Source organism: Saccopteryx leptura, chromosome 6 (assembly GCF_036850995.1).
Source record: "Saccopteryx leptura isolate mSacLep1 chromosome 6, mSacLep1_pri_phased_curated, whole genome shotgun sequence".
NCBI lineage: Eukaryota > Metazoa > Chordata > Mammalia > Chiroptera > Emballonuridae > Saccopteryx > Saccopteryx leptura.
In genome coordinates, this window is record NC_089508.1 from 107,836,212 (window position 1) to 107,842,898 (window position 6,687).

Consider the following 6,687-nt stretch of genomic DNA (forward strand, 5'->3'; position numbering starts at 1 on the left):
TATAGAAATATTTTTGAGCATTCTCAGACCCCAAAAAATAATCTATCGAGTCATACCACACATGCTTAATTATGTTCACTTTTATGCTAAGCTAACTAACACCCTTCCTAGCTCCCACAGGCTTTCTGATACCTTAGGACACATCTTGCTAACAGATGCACTGATAGCTTAGTATTAATAATACTTAGCATAGATAATACTTGGAATTTAAATCTTATGCATTACTTCTTCTTTCCAGGGACTTATTACCTTCATTTGGAAAAAAGTTAAACTTTACTATTCATTTTAAACAAGAGTTTGTAGGCTGAAAAGATATGAATTTCCTTTGCTAACTTTAAATAGAAATACATAGATAGTAATGTATAACAGAACTATATGATGAAAGTTCTGAAATTTAGAAAGGTAATAAAGGAAATAATTGGCCTTTTGTAGAAGACTAATTACAGTTGCTGAAAAATCTACTGCTTGGCAGAAATGATTTCAAGTGTTTGTTGGTCTTGGTGTTAGCAAGAGTTAAAAATACTGCCGTTCAAGTTTCTGCCAGTGGGAGGATGGAAACAGTAGTTCAAATCTAGACTATCTACCTTATCAACAAAAATGTCTTTTATGAAGGGCTTTAAGAGTACAACGCTGTTCAGTGATCCAGTGTCCAGCAAAATGCCTGAGATATATAGGCTCAAAAGATGTTTGTTCATTATATAATAGCGCAAAGTTTTCCTAATGCAGAAAACCAAATATCAGTCTTATTTGCCTTCTCCGTCTCCCTCTGGTCTGTTGGCTAGGTCCAAGTTCCTTAGAATGACAACTAAGTCTCTTCTCATGATCTGGCCTTCGCCTAAATTTCCAGCCTCATTTTCTATTACAAACCATGTGGTGCTTAATGCTCCTGAAACAGTGTTTACTTTAAAGCTTTACTATTTTTTGTCTCCATATTTTTAAATTTATACCTTGTGAAATCTACATCCTTTCAGCTTACAAACTCCTGTTTAAAATAAATATAATAAAATTTATTTTTTTGTCTGCTTGGAAAACTCCCATTTCTCTTTCATACTCCAGCTCAGAAGTCTCTGGAAAGTCTATCCTCATCTTCTTCCTCATAGATTCTTATTCTCTGTGCTAAACTACTCCTCCTGCTCGTATACTTTCATTTATGTAGTTATCACATTAATAGCAAAATTTATTTGATTATGAATCTGTCCCCCCATTGAACTATGGGCATTTATATGTATCACATTCGTGTATTTATGGCTTAGCACTGTTCCTGGCAGAGTAATTGCTCAGTATATGTCTGCTGAGCTGTACTTACAGGCTTTTCTAAAGTGAAGAGATTTGTGAAATAGAATAAAAAACAAATTTCTACTTTTGAGGGGGAATTGTAAACACACAGTAAAGTGCTATAAGCAATTCATTTCAAATAATGAAGCATGTATGTTTATCCTCTTCCAGAATACCAAATTTGAAATACTCAAATTTTTTCTTATTTTTTTTTATTTATTACTCTTTTAAGATGTATTTATTGATTTTAGAGAAAGGACAGAGAGAAAGGGGGAGGGGGGAACGAAAAGTATCAACTTGTTGCTTTTATTATGTGCCTTGACTGGGCAAGCCTGGGGTTCTGAACCAGTGACCTCAGCATTCCAGATCAACACTTCATCCACTGTGCCACCACAGGTCAGTCTCAAACTTTTCTTAATGAATGTATATAGCTGGCCTTCATAACCATTCTCATGAATGATACGCATACAAAGTAATTATACTTACTATAATGCCAGACACTCTGATTAGCATTGGAGGTACAAAGCTGAATTGGACAAGGAGTCTCTCTCAGAGAGCTCCACTTCTAGTGAGCTAAGCATATATGAAAACAAACAACAGGAAGGTACATTATTCTCATTTCTCCTTTTTTATGATTATTAATCATCTTATTTATTATTTTTATTTTTAAAAATTAAATTTAATAAGGCGACATTGGTCTGTAGGAACACATAAGTTTCAAGTTTCAAGTAGCATTTGAACTGTTCATTGTGCTGTGTGCCCATCACCCGAAGTCAAATCATTTTTTGTCATTGTATATTTGTCCCTCTTTACTCCCCTTCTCCATGCCCCTCCCACTGGTAACCATTTCACTTTTATCTATGTCCATGAGTCTCAGTTTTATACCCTACCTATGTGTGAAATCATATAGTTCTTAGCTTTTTTGATTTACTTATTTTACTCAGTATGATATTCTCAAGGTCCATCCATGTTGTCACAAATTGCAACATTTCATCATTTCCTATGTCTGAGTAGTATTCCACTGTATAGATGCACCACATCTTTATACAAACCTCTATCAAAGGACACTTTGGTTGTTTCCATGTCTTGGCCACCATGAATAATATTGCAATGAACATGGGGGTGCATCTGTCTTTGTGCATTAATGTTTTCGAGTTTTTCTGATAGATATCCAGGGGAGGTATTGCTGAGTCATATGGTAGCTCTATTCTTAAGTTTTTGAAGAACTGCCATACTTTCTTCCATAATGGCTGTGCCAGTTTACATTTCCACCAGCAATGAATGAGGGTTCCTTTTTCTCCACAACTTCTCCAACACTTGTTATTACCTGTCTTATAATAACAGCCAATCTAACACATATGAGGAGGTATCTCATTGTAGTTTTGATTTACATTTCTCTAATAGCATATTTCTCAATGATTAGCATATTTTTATATATGTATTTGTTGTTTATATGTCTTCATGAGGAAAGTGTCTGTTTAGGTCCTCTCTTTTTTTTAATTGGATTGGTTTTTGTTGAGCTTTGTGAGTTCTTTACATATTTTGAATATTAACACCTTCTTGGAGCTGTTCTTTGTGAATATCAATTCCCATTAGGTTGGCTGCCTTTTTGTTTTGACAGTTTCTTTTGCTGTGCAGAAGCTTTTTAGTTTAATACTGTCCAATTTATTTGTTGTTGCCTTTATTTCTCTTCCTGGGGGGTCAAATTCATAAAATTTTTTCTATGGCCAAAGTTCCTAAGTTTAGTACAGTACCTATGTTTTCTTCTATGTAATTTATTGCTTCAGGTCTTATATTTAGGTCTTTGATCCATTTTGAATTAATTTTTGTGCATGGTGACAAACTGTAGTAAAGTTTCATTCTTTTGCACATGGCTTTCCAATTTTTCCAGTACCACTTATTGAAGAGGCTTTTTTTTTCTCCATTGTGTGTTTTTGGCACCTTTGTTGAAGATTATTTGTTCATATATATATGTGGTTTTATTTCTGGGTTCTAGATTCTGTTCCATTGGTCTGTATGTATATTTTGCTGCCAACACTGTGCTGTTTTGATTATCATGGCTCTATAATATAATTTGAAGTCAGGTAATATAATACCTTCACCTTTGTTTTTTTCCCTCAAGATTGCTTTCGCTATTCAGGGTTTTTTATACTTCCACACAAATCTGATTTTTTTTGTTCTATTCTTTAAAATATAACATTTGGATTTTAATGGGGATTCTTTTAAATCTGTATATTGCTTTGGATAATATGGCCATTTTAACTATGTTGAGTCTTCCAATCTATGAAAACGGAACACCTTTTCATTTCATAATGTCTTTTTAATCTCTTTTAATAATGCTTTGTAGTGTTCTGTATATAAGTTCTTTACATCCTTTCTTAAGTTTATTCCTAGGTATTTTACATATTTTTTGTTGGAATTGTAAAAGGAATTTTTTAAAATTCATTTTCTGAGGTTTCTTTATTGGTGTATAGAAAAGCAGTAGACTTTTGTACATTTATTTTGTATCCTGTGACTTTACTGTATTTGTTTACGATTTCTAATAGTTTTTTGACGTAGTCTTTGAGGTTTTATGTATACAGAATCATGTCATCTGCAAAAAGTTATACTTTTCTGTCTTCTTTCCCAATATGGATGCCTTTTATTTATTTTTGTCCTGATTGTTGTGGCTAAGAGTTCCAGAACTATGTTAAGTAAGAGTGGTGAGAGTGGGCATTTTTTTCTTTTTTTTATTAATTTTAATGGGGTGATATCGACAAATCAGGGTACATATGTTCAGCGAAAATATCTCTAGATTATTTTGACATTTGATTATGGTGCATTCCCATCACCCAAAGTCCAATTGTCTTCCGTCACCTTCTAACTGGTTTTCTTTGTGCCCCTCCCTCCCCCAACCCCCTCCCTCTCCTCCCCCCTACCATAACCCCCACACTCTTGTCCACATCTCTGAGTCTCATTTTTATGTCCCACCTATGTATGGAATCATATAGTTCTTAGTTTTTTCTGATTTACTTATTTCGCTCAGTATAATGTTATCAAGGTCCATCCATGTTGTTGTAAATGATCCGATGTCATCATTTCTTATGGCTGAGTAGTATTCCATAATATATATGTACCAACGCTTCTTAATCCACTCGTCCACTGACGGACACTTGGGCTGTTTCCAGGTCTTTGCTATTGTGAACAATGCTGCCATAAACATGGGGGTGCATTTCTTCTTTTCAAACAGTGCTATGGTGTTCTTGGGGTATATTTCTAAAAGTGGAATAGCTGGGTCAAAAGGCAGTTTGATTTTTAATTTTGTGAAGAATCTCCATACTGTTTTCCACAGTGGCTGCACCAGTCTGCATGCCCATCAGCAGTGCAGGAGGGTTCCCATTTCTCCACATCCTCGCCAGCACTTATTCTGTGTTGGTTTATTGATAAGCGCCATTCTGACTGGTGTGAGGTGATATCTCATTGTGGTTTTAATTTGCATTTCTCTAATAATTAGTGATGTTGAACATTTTTTCATATGCCTATTGGCCATCTGTATGTCCTCTTTGGAGAAGTGTCTATTTAATTTTTTTCACCGATTTTTTGATTGGATTGTTTGTCTTCCTGGTATTGAGTTTTACAAGTTCTTTATAAATTTTGGTTATGAACCCCTTATCAGACGTACTGTCAAATATATTCTCCCATTGTGTAGTTTGTCTTTTATTCTATTCTTATTGTCTTTAGCTGTGCAGAAGCTTTTTAGTTTGATATAGTCCCATTTGTTTATCCTGTCTTTTATTTCCCTTGCCCGTGGAGATAAATTGGCAAACATATTGCTGCGAGAGATGTCAGAGAGCTTACTGCCTATGTTTTCTTCTAAGATACTTATGGTTTCACAGCTTACATTTAAGTCTTTTATCCATTTTGAGTTTATTTTTGTGAACAGTGTAAGTTGGTGGTCTAGTTTCATTTTTTTGCAGGTAGCTGTCCAATTTTCCTAACACCATTTGTTGAAGAGACTGTCTTTACTCCCATGTATGCTCTTACCTCCTTTGTCAAATATCAGTTGTCCATAAAAGTGTGGGTTTATTTCTGGGTTCTCAGTTCTGTTCCATTGATGTATATGACTGTTCTTATGGCACTACCAGGCTGTTTTGAGTACAATGGCCTTGTAGTATAACTTGATATCTGGAAGTGTGATACCTTCCACTTTTTTCTTCCTTTTCAAGATTGCTGAGGCTATTCGTGTTCTCTTTTGGTTCCATATAAATTTTTGGAGTATGTGTTCTATATCTTTGAAGTAAGTCATTGATATTTTAATCAGTGTTGCATTGAATTTATAAATTGCTTTGGGTAACGTAGACATCTTAATGATGTTTATTCTTCCTAACCATGAGCACAGTATATGCTTCCACTTGTTTGTATCTTCCCTAATTTTTTTTATTAATGTTTTATAATTTTCCAAGTACAAGTCTTTAATCTCCCTGGTTAAATTTATTCCTAGGTACTTTATTTTTTTGGTTGCAATGGAAAAGGGGATTGCTTCCTTAATTTCTCTTTCTGACAGTTCATTGTTAGTGTATAAAAATGCCTCTAATTTCTGAGTATTAATTTTATAACCTGACACCATGCTGAATTCATTTATCAGGTCTAGTAGTTTTTTCCCTGAGACTTTAGGGTTTTCTATATACAATATCATATTATATGCAAATAATGATAGTTCTACTTCTTCTTTTCCAATTTGGGTGCCTTTTATTTCTTTTTCTTGTCTGATTGCTGTAACTAGGACTTCCAGAACTATGTTGAATAAGAGCGGTGATAGGGGGCACCCCTGCCTTGTTCCTGATCTTAAAGGGATTGCTTTTAATTTTTGCCCATTGAGTATGATGTTGGCTGTGGGTTTGTCATAGATGGCCGTTATTTATTTATTTATTTATTTGTATTTTTTCAAAGTTGGAAACGGGGAGGCAGTCAGACAGACTCCTGCATGTGCCCGACCAGGATCAACCCGGCATGCCCACCAGGGGGCAATGCTCTGCCCATCTTAAGGCATCGCTCTGCTGCAATCAGAGCCATTCTAGCACCTGAGGCAGAGGACACAGAGCCATCCTCAGTGCCCGGGCCAACTTTACTCCAATGGAGCCTTGGCTGCAGGAGGGGAAGAGAGAGACAGAGAGGAAGGAGAGGGGGAGGGGTGGAGAAGCAGATGGGCGCTTCTCCTGTGTGCCCTGGCTGGGAATCAAACCCAGGACTCCTGCACACCAGGTCAATGCTCTACCACTGAGCCAACTGGCCAGAGCAATAGATGGCCTTTATCATGTTGAGGTATGTTCCCTGTATTCCCACTTTGCTAAGAATTTTGATCATGAATGGGTGCTGGATTTTATCAAATGCTTTTTCTGCATCTATTAAAATTATCATGTGGTTTTACTCCTT